At 43.0% G+C, this 16,411-nt stretch overlaps 1 non-coding gene across 1 annotated transcript; it reads left to right on the forward strand.

The window, feature by feature from the left end:
* The first annotated feature begins 5,860 nt into the window (after positions 1-5,860).
* On the forward strand, positions 5,861-5,967 carry LOC112774041 (small nucleolar RNA R71). Its single transcript, XR_003188554.1, has one exon. It is a non-coding gene; the product is annotated as a small nucleolar RNA R71 (small nucleolar RNA).
* Positions 5,968-16,411: the final 10,444 nt, after the last annotated feature.

Consider the following 16,411-nt stretch of genomic DNA (forward strand, 5'->3'; position numbering starts at 1 on the left):
TAAAGTGCATCAAAGCTCTAGTCCCAGTTATGGGAAATGCATCATCCAATTTGTCATTAAATTCATGCAAAATCCTCATGAAATCATGTAAAGTGCACAATGTATGCTTGAATCAAGATCTAAGTGAAATTCTACCCAAAACTTGCTCATTCCCTAAGAAAATGCATGAAACTACCCTAAAAACAATAAAGAAAGGGTCAGTGAAACTGGCCAAAAAATGCCCTGGCATCACAACACCAAACTTAAAGCTTGCTTGTCCCTAGGCAAGTACTGGAACAAGAGAATGATGAATGGAATGCCAAGAGAAATGAGTCATTATTGTGGAAGTTATGTCCTTTGGTTTTATGATGGTTTCATGCATAGCAACTTAGGTTCATTCCTTCACTGGCTTTCAGACCTTTATCATGTCCTAGAACACTCACTTGATTGCATCCCATGAGACTTTTATTCATTGATCCTTTTTGTTATTTCAGGGCTTGTTTGTGTTCTTAGACTAGGTGCTCTGTGAGGGGGCGACTCTTTAAGATAAGCTTTCAGCCAGCACTCCCGAACCAGTTGGTTCAAGGTGCTAGGTGTTGAGACACCCCTAAGGACTTACTCCCTCAAGTCTCTTTCCCCCATACATACACACCACAGGCACATGGTTTGTTTATTTTCTTTCTTGAGACCTTGGTGTTCAGCACCTCTTGGGGTTACTAAATGTTCTGTAGTAAGGTTGCTCTTGATAGTGGATTTTCAGTTGATAATCCCGGGTTAGTTAACCCAAGTTACCAAGTGATGAATCACTCCTAAGAACTTATTCATCCAAGCAGATCCTTGGTACAGGAGCACCACAGACACATCTCTCAAGTTTCAAACCCTTGGTGCCTAGCCTTATTCTTTATTAACTTTTCTTTCTTTTTCAACTCTTATTGTTCTTTTTCCCTTTTTCTTATTAGGATCTTGTTATTTAGCTAGTCTCATGGGGTGTGTTTCAAGCATATGATTCAAGCCAGATAGTTATCTTCCCACCCTTGTTGGTGAACCAACTTAGCTAACTTATGACCACATCACAAACTAAGGAATTTACTCCACAATATGAAATCCACTCTGGTCTTTGATAACACACATTCTCTTTTTATTTGATTAGAGAAGACAAGCATACAAGTAAGCAAAGTAAGGATGCAGTGACATCTAGACAGCACACATATGACCTAAGCAGTGAAAAACTTAAAGACAGAATTGAAAATTTCTAACTACCATGGAAGCATGTTCTATTTCATACATGATCTTCCTTATTTAAAGCATTAAAACAGATGGAACAAGGAGGGAACTCCACCACCTTTTACTCATGGGATTGCCCATGCTCTCCCTCTGGCTCGTCTTCGTTGTGCCTACTTGTTGCGCTTGAGCTCCCACCTCCTTTGCCTTTTCCAATCAACTTCTTCCAGAAGCCAGCATCTTCCATCTTCTTCTTTAATGTTTCCTTCTACTGTTTCACCTTCCTTTCTTCTTGTTCTACAAAATCTTTTTGGACCTCATCATAAGTAGGGATGACATAGTGTAAATTATGCATATGACTAGACATGTAGTTCAACTTGGCTTGAGTGTTTATGTGGAACTCCTCCCTATGTAGTTGCCGTCCTTCATTAAGTACACTGAACTCATTGAATGCTTTTGTCTGAGCTAGCTGGCGTTGGTTGAGTTCTTGAAGGCGCTTATCTTGACGCTCCTGCCTTTCAGACACTTGATTAATGGCTTGAGTAAGCTGGGAATAATGTTCTATTTGCTGTTTATGCCACTCCCCTTGTTGATTCATCCAATTAGAAAGGAGCTCTTCTTGACGATCCATCCTTTGAGATTGAACATGCAGTTGTTGTTCTTGTCCCTCCATATAACTCATTGCTAGTTCCTCAATGGCTCCATGAATGTGATTCAGGTTTATGTTGGTTGGGTCATAATATTCTCTTTGTTGGTGTTCTTCCTGATGAGACTCTTCTTGGTGAGCTCCTCCTTTTGGTTTTGGCTTTCCTATGTGAGGTCTTCTTTGTTGTTGGGCTGGTGTCACATAGGTTAGATGCTGAAATGTAATTAGCCTCCCAGGATTTAACCAATCTGGGTTGCTATCCTCGAAGACAACCTTGGCCTTCGTGCACAGTCTGAGGATGGTGCTAGGGTACCAAAGCCTGGCACCCGAATCAATCTTCTCAGCTGCCTCTTGAATCTCCTCAGCTATAAGCTCGTGCACATTGATATCTCCACCTTGTACTAAGCAATGTACCATAGTAGCTCGAGTGACGTTGACCTCGGAATTGTTTGGTGCTGGGAGGATAGATCTTCTCACGAGTTCAAACCTTCCCTTGGCTTCAGTGCTGAGGTCTCCTCTCTTGATGAACTTGGGCCTCTTATCCGCATACCTTTCCCAGTTAGCTCCTATAACACATATGTCATTCACAATTTGTTCGAGTTCATCATCATCAGAGCTCCTACTTACTCTTGCTTGATAACCGAGCTCATCAAAATGTGGTGATTTCAACTGAAGAGTCCTTGTTATAGCATTGGGGTTGAAATCCACCTCTCTCCCTCTTACGTAACTTTTGAAGGTAGGGGCCTTGGTTTTGTCTTCTCTGACCACGTTTGCATAGAACTCTTTGATGAGGTTTGCATTTATCTTCCCCTCCAGGTTCGTAAGCCTTTGCCAACCCCTTTGTTCAATCTTCTCTCGAATCTGTGGGCACTCATCCTCGTCAATTTGGAACGTTAACTCAGGCAGTATCTTCTTGAGCTTTATCCGTTCAAATTCAAGTTCATGGAATGCAGTTTTGAATCTCTTCTCATCGAAAGAAATGCTCTCTACTGGTTCCTTCCTCTTTTGCCTTTTGGAGCTTGATGATGCCATGAGTTTGAGTTTGATGTGTGAAGAGGGTGGAGGGTACAGATAGATGAGGAATTTGGTTGGTTAAGACAAGGTGTGATGAAGGAATTTGGATGCAGAAGGTGTGAAGTGTGAGAAATGGCACTTTGGGTGTGAAGGGGAGGTACGGACTAGGACTCACTTATATAGGGAAGTGAGGAGGGAATGAAAGGTGTGGATTGCCGTGGTGGTTGTTTGATGGACGGTTAGGGTTTTGTGTGGAATAAGCAGAAGGATTGCCAACTTTATGATGGGGTTGGTTCAGTTTCCAAGTTTGTTCTTCTTCCAATGTTGCATGGCAACCATTCCCAATGCATTCCCCTTTGAGACACGTGTGAAATATTCTTCCTTTTGTGTTATCCGAACCCTTCAATACCCCATCAATGATCCTACAAAATAAAAAAATGATTAAAAACACACTTGTAGGAAGTGGCGGCAAAATTTAAAGAATAACTATTTTTTAAAGTTTTTGTTTTAACTAACTAAGTGCCATTCATTAGTGCAAACCAACTGACTAGCTCAACATCCATGTGTACAACATTTGCAACACCAAACTTAGTTTGGTGCCGTGTGATGTAAAAGAAATGTTCAAGGCCTCTAAGAGTGACATGATATGGGTTACATTGATGTTCTCTTAGTGTGCCTTGAACACCAAACTTGTTCTTCACTATATGTTGCACACAATGACTCATGCAAATACATATAAAGTTGATTTGAAATTCATGAACCTTGTATTATTAACTAATCTAAAAGCATATAAAATATGGGTTGCCTCCCATGAAGCGCTTCTTTAGCGTCACTAGCTTGACGTTTGCCTTTATCAGGGTGGTTGGTAATGCTTCAGATCTTTCCCTCTTGCAGTAGACCTATATTCATTGCCTTCATCAAGGATCTCCACATGTTCTAAGGAAAGAACTCTGTTAATGGTGAAGACCTTAGGTAACTGAGATGGGATAGTGGGGAGATGAGGTGGAATATCTGGGAAGTAGGCTGAGATCACTTTATCCCCCGGAGAAAAGTTCTCTGTAGGGATCTTCTTATTCCTCCACCTCCTTGGTGCCTTCTTCTTTGTCCCTTTTGATGATGCCTTGCTCTTTGTGACCTCCTCTTCTAAGGAAATTTTGTTGTTGGTCTCGCATGACTCTGGTGGTTTAGGTTCCTCTTGATTTTCCTTAAGCTGTGACAGCTGCTGAGTTCCTTGTTCATCAACTAAGGGGTTTCCTAGAGGTGTTATTTGTGCTTCAGTGCTTGCTTCTTCCCTCGGTATCTCATTATGATCTTTGCTTGGTTCTTTGTTCTCTTGATCTGTTTCTAGTGAGGGTTTGAAGATATTGAAGCTGAGCTGTTCATCATGGATCCTCAAAATTAGCTCCCCTCGCTCCACATCTATGAGTGCTCTGGCTGTAGCTAGGAATGGTCTTCCCAATATGAATGGGTGAGTGTGACTCTCTTCCATGTCTAAGATGACAAAGTCTGTGGGAAGAAAGTATTTTCCAACCTTTATTAACACGTTTTCCACCACTCCTATTGCTTGTTTTTGAGTTTTGTCAGCCAACCTGATGACTACATCTGTGGGCATTATCTCATTGATCTGTAGCCTCTTCATAAGGGATAAAGGCTTTAAGTTGATGCTTGCTCCCAAATCGCAGAGTGCTCTATCAAACAGTGTTTCTCCTATTGCACAGGAAATGTGAAAACTCCCTGGGTTCTTCCTTTTTATAGGCAACTCTGGTTGAATGAGAGCACTGCACTCCTTATTCATCACTATCGTTTGTCCTCCCTTGAGTGAGCTTTTCCTGGTCAGCAGCTCCTTCATATACTTGATGTATGAGGGCATTTATTGGAGGGCCTTGATGAATGGTATGTTTACATGGAGGGATGCAAACAGGTCAAGAAACCTTGAGTATATTCTCTTCTCTACAGCACCATTGAGTAATTGGGGAAAAAGGTGCATAGAGTTTCAGCAGCTCCTTCTGTGTCAGCTCCTTTTGTAAAGTTTTGGGTTCTTGGTGATCTTTTTCCTGTTTTTCTGCTGATGTCTCTCCAAGTTATTCTAATGGCTTGTTTTGCTTTTCCTCAGTCTCCTTATTACTTGTTGTAACCATCTTGCAATCTTCCCATCTGACTTTCTTTGCTTCACCTCTTGGATTTTTCTCTGTGTCACTTGGGAAGCTATCAGTAGGTTTGGGAATCTTTTCAGATAAGTATCCCACTTGAAATTCCAGCCTCTTGATGGTGTCTCCCTGGTTCTTGATGCTAGCTTGCACCTCCTCTTTGAATACCTTATTATCTTGAATCTCTTTGCATATGCCCTCAAGCATGGTCTCAATTTTGGAGAGTCTATCTTCAGATGAGGGTGAGTTGAGAGCGGAGGGGTGAGTTTGGTTATTCTGGTTTTGGTATGGATGTAGAGAGGTGTTGTTAGGGTGGTGTTGATATGATCTTTGTGTAGAATGTTGGTGAGCTGCATGGTTGTTGGGGTTGTGACATTTCTGATTTTGGTTTTGATCTTGTTGATTTTCCCACCCAAAGTTTGGGTGATTCCTCCATCCAGGGTTGTAGGTTTTGGAGTACGGATCATGGGTTTGCCTGGGTGAGTTTTCAATGTAATTGGCTTGTTCTTGCTCCTCCTCTGCCTCAGCATTCACTCCCTCTTGGGTTGCTGATGAGGTGGTGATTGCTGCCACTTGGTTCCTCTCCATCTTCTTGGTGAGGTCAGCCAGCTGCTTGGTAATAAGCTTATTTTGGGCCAGCAGTGCATCCATATTGTTTAGCTCCATCACTCCTCTAGTGTTGCCTCTTTCAGAAGCATAGAAGTAGTCATTCTCAGCTACAGTTTCAATGACATCTATGGCTTCTTCAATGGTCCTCTTCTTGTTCAGAGATCCCCCGGATGAATGGTCTACTGCTTTCTTTGATTCATAAGAAAGGCCTTTATAGAAAATGTGTAGCTGCACCCATTCATTGAACATATCTGGTGGACACCTTCTTGTCAGGTCCTTAAACCTCTCCCATGCTTCATATAGAGTCTCACCATCCTGCTGCCTGAATGTTTGCACCTCAGTTCTCAGCCTGTTAATCCGTTGAGGAGGATAGAATCTTGCTAGGAATTTGTTTACCACATCTTCCCAGGTTGCTAAACTCTCCTTTGGGAAGGATTCCAACCATTTAGATGCCTTGTCCTTGAGTGAGAAAGGGAACAGAAGTAGTCTATAGGTGTCAGGATGAACACCATTAGACTTCACAGTATCACATATCTTCAGAAAGGTGGTTAGATGTTGATTGGGGTCTTCTTGGACATTCCCTCCGAATGAACAGTTGTTCTGAACAAGGGTGATGAGCTGTGGCTTTAGTCCAAAGTTGTTGGCATGTATGGTTGGCCTTTGGATGCTACTCCCACAGTTTCCTGGGTTTGGGTTGATGTAAGAACCCAGAACTCTTCTCTCTTGCCCAGCATGATTTGCTAGACCCTCTCTGCCATGGTTGTGAGCCTCTTCTTCATGATGGTTCTCCATGTTTTCATCCATGTCTGGTTCAAAATATTCTTCTTCTTCCTCAGCACCAACTACTTTCTTTCCTCTTGCTTCCCTCCTTAATCTAAGGAAGGTCCTCTCAGGTTCAGAATCAAATAAAGTTGAAGCCCCGCTTCTTCTCCCTGTCATACAACCAACAAGGCACAAGCAAGGAACTAGATGCAGAGACTATTCTTGTTAGAAATGCGGTTAGTATGAGTGATGCAATATATCAAACAGTTAGTGGGTTAGTGAACTGAATCGTAAACAACTAAGAAAATAGGTAGTGGAAAGGGAGGAAAATAACTGAACAGAAAGTAAATTACTCAAATGAACTTAAATCAAACAAAAGAAAAAAAAATGCTCAATCTAGTTATCCTCTAATTTAATCATTGTTGATAAAAATCAACCCCCGGCAACGGCGCCATAAACTTGATGCACACGGAAACTTGTCTCTCAACAATTTTCCTTCGGCAAGTGTACCGAATTGTCATCAAGTAAAAACTCACAATAGAGTGAGGTCGAATCCCACAGGGATTGATTGGTCAAGCAATTTTAATTAGAGGAATGTTCTAGTTGAGCGAAGCAGAATTTGGTTTGAGTGTTGCAGGAAATTAAATGGGAAGAAAGTAAATAGCAGAAAATGTAAATGCCAAAAGTAAAGAGCTAAAAGTAAATGGCGGAAGGTAAATTGCAGAATCTTAAATGGGAATGGGGAAGATGCTCATAAAAGTAAATTGCAGAAATTAAAGAGAATGGGTAAGATCAGAAATGGGGATTCATTGGGCTTAGGAGATGTTGCATTCTCCGGATCAAATTCATTTTCATCTCTTCCTCAATCAATGCATTCATTGATCTCCTTGGCAATCTTATGTGATAGAATTTCAATTTCTTGGCAATTCAATCTCTCAAATCTTGATCAATAGCCAATTCCTTGGTCAATTGCTCATGAGAAGAGATGTAGTATGGTCACTGATTATACCACATGCATTCCCAAATCAAGCGTTAGTAGGATTATAGTCACCATATCCAACCAACCCCAATTTGGTCCAACATGAGAAAGCATTTCTAGCATGATCTCTTCATTCCTCTTCCAAGGTTCAGAAGAGATCTAAGTATGAATAGCTTCTTTTCCAAGATAACTATCCAATTGGATGAAGATTGAAAGCTTTCGAGTAAAATCAAGAGAAAAGATAGAAAAAGAGTAATGAAAACTAGTATTGATCCATCAAATTACAAAAGAGCTCCCTAACCCAATGAAAGTGGTTTAGTTGTTCATAGCTCTGGAAATAGAAAACAAAGATGGAGAATATATCATGAAAATTAGAACTAGAAGTACAGAGAAAGTAAATTATACAGAGAGTAGTTCCCAATTTCCAATCCCCCAAAAAGCTCTTTTTTTCTTCCTAATTCAAAACTACCCCTATATATACTACTCTTCTGATCTTCTAGTTGGTTCTTCAAGTCTTGGATATGGGCCTTTGGATCTTGAGTTTGAAGCAGTTATCTTCTGCAGTGGGCTTAGCTTTACTTGCAGAGAGAAAGTGTGAAGTAGGCAGGGTCTTTAGCTCAGGACGTTAGTGGCGTTAACGTTAAGAGAGAGTGTTGGTTCGAGAACGTTAGTGACAATCACCTTTTTCACTAACGTTCCTCACCCATGGATGGTCCACGTTAACTTCAACGTTAGTGGCACTAACGTGACCACTAACGTTGCCTCTTGGTCCTTCACACACGTTATTGGGACTCACCTTTCCCAATAACGTTGAGAGTCTTCCCTACCCCCTACGTTAGATTCCACGTTAACTAGGTTAACGTGGCTCTTAACGTAAGCTTGCCAATCCTTCGAGAACGTTAGTGACACTTACCTTTGTCACTAACGTTCCAATGTGCCCCTATTTCCCACGTTAGAGTCCACGTTAACTAGGTTAACGTGGCTTCTAACGTAGCAATGATAGCCATTTCCAACGTTAGTGATAAAGGTGAGTGTCACTAACGTTGGCTCATCATTCCCTTATCCACGTTAGCTTCCACGTTAACTAAGTTAACGTGGGAGTTAACGTTGCTCACATTGGCTCATTTCAACGTTAGTGACAAAGGTGAGTGTCACTAACATTGGCGATTCTTGCTCCCTCCACGTTAGCTTCCACGTTAACTAAGTTAACGTGGGAGTTAACGTGGCTCATTGTGGCTTAGCTCAACGTTAGTGACAAAGGTAAGTGTCACTAACGTTGGCTTCTCTTTTGCTTCTCAACATTAGAGTCCACATTAACTGAGTTAACGTGGCTCTTAACATGGCCAATTGTGAGCTTGGTCCAATGTTAGTGACAAAGGTAAGTGTCACTAACGTTGGCTTCATTTCTTTCTTACACGTTAGAGTTCACGTTAACTTAGTTAACGTGACTCTTAACGTGGGCTGTTATGGCTTCGAGGGCGTTATTGGCGATTACTTTTCTCATTAACTTTGCAAGTTAGCTCCCATTCCATGTTAGAGGTCACGTTAGTTAGACTAACGTGGCTACTAACGTGGTTCTTCCTTGCTTCCTTTGTCCTGAAATCAAGCAATAAAGTGCATCAAAACTCTAGTCCCAGTCATGGGAAATGCATCATCCAATTTGTCATTAAATTCATGCAAAATCCTCATGAAATCATGTAAAGTGCACAATGTATGCTTAAATCAAGATGTAAGTGAAATTCTACCCAAAACTTGCTTATCCCCTAAGAAAATGCATGAAACTACCCTAAAAACAATAAAGAAAGGGTCAGTGAAACTGGTCAAAATGCCCTGGCATCATGGATTCATAGGACATTCATAACTTTAAGGCATAGACACTTAGACACTAGTGATCATGTAATAAGACACAAACATAAATAAACATGAGGCATAAAACCGAAAAACAGAAAAAATAAGAACAAGGAGATTAAGGAACGGGTCCACCTTAGTGAGGGTGGCGTCTTCCTCTTCTTAAAGAGCCAATGGTGCTCTTAAGCTCCTCTATGTCTCTTCCTTATCTTTATTGCTTCTCCCTCATAGCTCTTTGATCTTTTCTAATCTCATGGAGGATGATGGAGTGCTCTTGGTGCTCCATCCTTAGTTGTCCCATGTTGGAGCTTAATTCTCCTAGGGAAGTGTTGTTTTCCTCCCAATAGTTTTGTGGAGGGAAGTGCATCCCTTGAGGCATCTTAGGGATTTCATGGTGAGGAATTTCCTCATGCTCTTGTTGAGGTCCATGATCTCTTAGTGATGGGCTTATCCTCATCAATGAGGATGTCTCCCTCTATGTCAATTCCAGCCGAATTGCATAGATGGAAAATGAGGTGAGGAAAGGCTAACCTTGCCAAAGTGGAGGACTTGTCAGCCACCTTGTAGAGTTCTTGAGGTATAATCTCATGAACCTCCACTTCCTCCCCAATCATGATACTATGGATCATGATGGCCCGGTTTATAGTAACTTCAGACCGGTTGCTAGTAGGAATGATTGAGCGTTGAATGAACTCCAACCATCCTCTAGCTACAGGCTTAAGGTTCAGTATTCTCAATTGAACCTGTTTGCCTCTTGAGTCAACCTTCGATTGAGCTCCTTCTACACATATGTCTATGAAGACTTGGTCCAACCTTTGGTCAAAGTTGACCCTTCTAGTGTAGAGGCGTGCGTTTTCTTCTATCATTGGCCAGTTGAACGCCAGCCTTACATTTTCCGGAATGAAATCTAAGTATTTCCCCTGAACCATGGTAAGCCAATGCTTTGGATTCGGGTTCACACTTTGATCATGGTTCCTAGTGATCCATGCGTTTGCATAGAACTCTTGAACCATTAGGATCCCGACTTGTTGAATGGGGTTGTGAGAACTTCCCAACCTCTTCTTTGGATCTCAAGTCGGATCTCCGGATACTCATTCTTTTTGAGCTTGAAAGGAACCTCAGGGATCACTTTCTTCTTGGCCATGACTTCATAGAAGTGGTCTTGATGGACCTTTGAGATGAATCTCTCCATCTCCCATGACTCAGAGGTGGAAGCAATTTCCTTCCTGTTCATGCCCTGGGTCGAGCTATCTGACCTGGGATGATTCGAGATAAAGCGACCAACCTCTTCAGGTCAGACTATCCGACCTCTTCTCAAAGAGCTCGGCCAAATCGACAGGAGAGCCCAGTTAAGGGCCCAAATAGAGGAGCACGACCCGAATCCTAAGGCGGCCTAAGCCTATAGAGATGAAGGCGGTTCCGTTGAAGATACGCTGACCTCAACTCAAAGATAAAGATAAGATAGGATAACTAACTTATCTTATCCAAAAGGTCACATCTCACCATTATAAATACACTGGAGCACCCAGGTATAACTCATACTCTGAATCTACATAACACCTGTTTAATACCCATGCTAACTTAAGCATCGGAGTCTCTTGCAGGTACCCCCCAGCCTTCGGTGACAGAGGATCAGCAGCACGTTCAAGTCCAAACAAGTCTGACGTACCAGCTCCGGTCTCCATTCGCCAGCCGGATACATCGGTTCCGACCAGCACAAAAGATCTCGTCTGAGATCGACCTACAGTTTCAGGTAATCCTCGGAACATTGGCGCCGTTGCCGGGGACCCTGGAAGTCATCCCAACACCATGGCGGACAACCATGACAACGATCACGATTCAGATCTAGAAAACAGAACGCCGCACAAAAACGCAGACACCCCACTAAAAGACACCCCGGAATCCAACGGAGACAAAAATCCAGCAAACCCGGGGGCAATAGAAGTACTTCAAGATCGCTTGAAGCATCTTGAAAAAGAAACCCAACAACAACGAGAAATTGGGAAGGATCTACAAAGAGAGATACGGTGACGTCGAGAATTGGAAGAAAAATTACAGCAATTGAAAGCCGATCTCAAATCGAAGGCCCCTCGGATCACTCCTGAGGATAGCTCACGTAAAGAACAGGATCCATTCACCAGAGAGATCATGAAAACCAAAATTCCAAAAGACTTCAAACTCCCGGATATGATTTTGTACGACGGCACCACTGATCCCAACCATCACCTCAGCAATTTCAGAAGCAGAATGTACCTTACCGACGCCTCAGATGCCGTTCGCTGCAAAGCCTTTCCAACAACCCTCACGAAGACGGCGATCAGATGGTTCAACAGCTTACCTCCCAAGTCCATCTCAAACTTCGACGATCTAACCGGAAAGTTCCTCATCAGATTCTCCATCCAGAAAGATAAAGCTAAACACGCCCCCAGTCTACTAGGGATCAAGCAAGGAGATCGGGAAAGCCTCCGCAACTACATGGAAAGATTCAACAAAACATGCATGGACATACAAAGCTTACCAACAGAGGCTGCCATCATGGGACTCATCAATGCCCTACGAGAGGGGCCATTTAGCCAATCTATATCAAAGAAGTACCCGACCTTCTTAGACGAAGTACAGGAACGGGCAGAAAAATACATCAACATGGAAAAAAATGCTCGGTTAGGAGAGACCTCGAAATCGGGGGCCTCCTACTGTGACAAGGACAAGGAATCTAAACGAAAAGAAGACCGATAAGAGGAGAAAATTAAAAAATACCATAATTATACTCCCCTCAGAGCATCCCTAGTCGAAATATACAAAGAGGTCTGCCATACAGAAAAAATCCCCCCAGCACGGCCCCTCAAAGAAAAAAGGGGAGGAGGAAATCGGAAGGAATATTGTGAATATCATCGGGTCAGAGGACACGCCACCAACGAATGCTTCGACTTAAAAAATATCATAGAAAAATTGGTAAGGGAAGGAAAATTAGATCGATTCCTGGCCACCCGAGATGATGATCAAAGAAAAAGACGAAGGGATGAAGATACAGAGCGAACAGAACGGTCACCTCGGACACCAGAAAGACATGTACACATGATATATGGCGGATTCGCAGCAGGAGGGATCTCCAAATCTTCCCGCAAAAGGTATCTCAAAGAAGTATATCATGTCGAAGGAGAGGAGGAAGCACTCAACATCCCAGCGATAACATTCACTAAGGAGGACGCGTCCGGCATCATCACAGGACACGACGATCCCATGGTCATCACCATCATATTGGCAAACGCCAACCTACACTGCACCTTAATAGATCAAGGGAGTTCTGCCGACATCTTATTCAAGACAGCCTTTAACAAACTCGGCTTAGAAGAAAAAGAACTTAAGGCATATCCAAACAGTCTGTTCGGGTTAGGCGATACCCCAGTTTGACCACTAGGATATATATCACTACATACAACCTTCGGAAAAGGAGACCAATCCAGGAGCCTCAAAACAGACTACATCGTAGTCGATGTAAGTTCAGCTTACAATGCTCTCATAGGTCGGACAACACTCAACCAACTCGGCGCAATAGTCTCGACCCCACACCTATGTATGAAGTTCCCAACTCCAAAAGGGATAGCCACGATAAAAGCTGACCAAAAGATGGCACGTCGCTGTTATAACGAAAGCCTAAATCTCAGAGGCAAAGGAGAAGAGTTCCACACAATCGAGTTGGGCGGAGTTCAACGACGAGAAGATCTTCGCCCCCAACCAGAAGGCAAGATAGAAAAAATTCAGATTGGTGACACCTCGGAAAAAATAACTAATATCGGCACAATCCTCAAAGGAGATTTAAAAGAATTGCTAATATAATTCTTACGAGATAACGTCGACCTCTTTGCATGGAAAGCCGCGGACATGCCAGGCATAGACCCTAAGCTAATGTGCCACAAGTTGGCGGTCTACCCAGGATCTCGACCGATACAGCAGAGACGAAGAAAGCTTGGGCCAGAGCGATCCCAGGCTGTAGAAGAGCAAGTACAGGCACTACTGGAAGCCGGATTTATAAGAGAAGTTAAATACCCGCTATGGCTAGCCAACGTCATCTTGGTGAAGAAAACGAACGGGAAGTGGCGAATGTGCACCGATTACACCGATCTCAACAAAGCTTGTCCAAAAGATCCATACCCACTCCCAAGTATTGACGCCCTAGTAGATGCTTCCTCTGGATATAAATATCTCTCGTTTATGGACGCATATTCAGGATACAACCAAATTCCCATGTATCCACCAGATCAAGAAAAGACCTCGTTTTTAACACCAAAGGCAAACTACTATTACATCGTGATGCCCTTCTGTCTCAAGAACGCAGGAGCTACTTATCAAAGACTAATGAATTAAGTTTTTTCGAATCACATCGGAAACATCATGGAGGTCTATGTGGACGACATGCTAATAAAAACACAAAGCGAAGAGACACTATTGTCCGAACTGGCTCAAGTATTCGACACCATAAGGAAGCATGACATGCGACTCAATCCCACGAAATGCACCTTTGCAGTAGAAGCAGGCAAATTCTTAGGCTTCATGCTCACTCAAAGAGGAATTGAAGCAAATCCAGACAAATGTCAGGCCATACTCAACATGAAGAGCCCAACCTGTGTTAAAGAAGTACAGCAACTCAACGGGAGACTGGCCGCCCTATCCGATTCTTAGCAGGAGCCGCGATAAGATCTCTTCCCTTCTATGCTACTTTAAGAAAGGGAAAACAATTCGAATGGACAATAGAGTGCGAGCAAGCCTTCCAAGACCTCAAGAAGTTCTTAGGACAGCCACCTATCCTATCCCGACCGCGAGTTGGAGAACCACTCATATTATACCTCGCAGTGGGAAGCAAGGCAGTAGCATCAGCACTAGTCAAGAAGACGAAAATGGACAACAACTCGTCTACTTCATTAGCAAGGCACTACAGGGATCCGAGCTGAACTACCAGAAAATAGAAAAATTTGCCTATACTCTTATCCTAACATCTCGACGACTCCGCCCGTACTTCCAGGCTCACACCATTAAGGTTCGAACTAACCAGCCCATAAAAGAATATTGCAGAAAACAGATCTAGCCGGCAGAATTATACAATGGACAGTCGAGTTGTCAGAGTTTGACCTCCAATATGAAGCTCGGACGGCCATCAAATCACAGTATCTGGCCGATTTTATCGCAGAATTCACAGATGCCCTAGAAACCCCCACAGAATGGAATCTTTACGTGGACGGTTCTTCAAATAAAACTGGAAGTGGTGCGGGCGTGATAATAGAAAGCAACCAAGGAACCCAAGTTGAGCTCTCCCTCAAGTTCGGGTTCCTGGCCTCAAACAACCAGGCGAAATATGAAGCATTATTAGCTGGTTTGAAGCTGGCTAAAGAAGTCGGAGCTCAAAAACTTAACATTTACAGCGATTCACAAGTAGTCACATCACAAATAACAGGGAGCTACCAAGCCAAAGATCCCACCATGAAAAAGTATTTGGATAAAACCAAGGAACAGCTCGGACAAATAGGGGAGTATAAGATCTGCCACATACCCGCGAACAAAATGCCCGAGCTGACGCACTCTCAAAACTAGCCAGCACCAAACCAGTGGGCAACAATAGAAGCCTCATCCAGGAAATGTTGAAGAACCCGCCAATCTCGGAAGAGGAAAACGTCCTGACTATAACAAGTCAGGACCAAGGATGGATGACCCCTATAGCCAACTACCTTAGAACAGGAACGCTCCCACAGAAGAAAAGAAAGCAAAAGGCTAAAAAGGGAGGCACAGTACTACACCATCATAAACAACATCCTGTACAAAAGAGGAATCTCAACACCTTTACCAAAATGCGTGCCAACCTCCAACACAAAGAAGTGCTAGAAGAAATACACGGTGGTATCTGTGGCAATCATCTCGGAGCACGAGCTCTCGCCAAAAAAGTGCTCCGGGCGGGATTTTATTGGCCAACTCTACAGAAAGAAGCCACAGAATTTGTAAAGACATGCCCACCATGTCAGAAACATGCCAACTTTCACATCGCCCGCCAGAAGAGCTCATCAGCGTGACCTCGCCTTGGCCGTTCGCAAAATGGGGACTCGATCTTCTCGGCCCTTCCACAGGGATCAGGACAAGTTAAATTCCTCATAGTAGGGATAGATTACTTTACAAAGTGGATCGAGGCAGAGCCCCTAGCCAATGCCACCGCTCAAAGAAGCCGGAAATTTTATATAGAAACATTGTCACAAGGTTCGGGTTCCATATTCAATAACCACAGACAATGGCACCCAATTCACAGATGCAGGTTTCAAAAACTAGTAGCCGACTTAAATATAAAGCACCAGTACACCTCCGTCGAACATCCACAAGCCAATGGGCAGGCCGAAGCTGCTAACAAAGTCATATTGGCCGGATTAAAATGGAGATTACAAGATGCAAAGGGAGCCTGGGCAGAAGAGCTTCCACAGGTCCTGTGGGCATATGAACAACGCCACATTCCACCACGAAGAAATCCCCCTTCCGATTAGCATACGGAATAGAGGCGATGATTCCAGTAGAGATTGAGGAAGGGTCGCCTAGAGTAGTTCACTACAATGAGGGAGCAAACTCCCAATGTCAGAGAGAAGAGCTCGACTTGTTACCCGAAATCCAAGAAAGAGCTCGGATCAGGGAAGAAGCTCTAAAATGCCGAATGGCTTCCAAATATAATCAAAAGGTAGTGCCGAGAAGTTTTGCAGAGAATGATCTCATCCTAATTCGAAATGATATTGGAACAACTCGACCAGGAGAGGGAAAGCTGGCAGCAAACTGGAAAGGACCCTACCGAATTGTAGAAGTACTTGGAAAGGGCTACTACAGACTGTCTGAACTCGATGGACGAGAGCTTCCCAGGTCATGGCACGCCTACAACCTCAGAAGGTACTACAGTTAGAAAAGATAAAGGATCTCATCATTGGATGCACTCTTTTTCCTGAAAAGGTTTTTTAATGAGGCACCAAGTTGAGACTCAGACAATCCCATATGTATATATTTGCACTTTTCCTTTAATAAAAAATATTTTAGATATTCTACAAAGATTTCAAGACGCATTAATCTGAAGCATTCATCGTCCGATTATAAAGCAACAGATCGGCAGAAAGTGAAAAATAATTTCACTACACGATCACGATAAAGACAACCGTCCTATAAAGGTGAAAACGCGATTCACCCAAAGGA

Source organism: Arachis hypogaea, chromosome 18 (assembly GCF_003086295.3).
Source record: "Arachis hypogaea cultivar Tifrunner chromosome 18, arahy.Tifrunner.gnm2.J5K5, whole genome shotgun sequence".
NCBI lineage: Eukaryota > Viridiplantae > Streptophyta > Magnoliopsida > Fabales > Fabaceae > Arachis > Arachis hypogaea.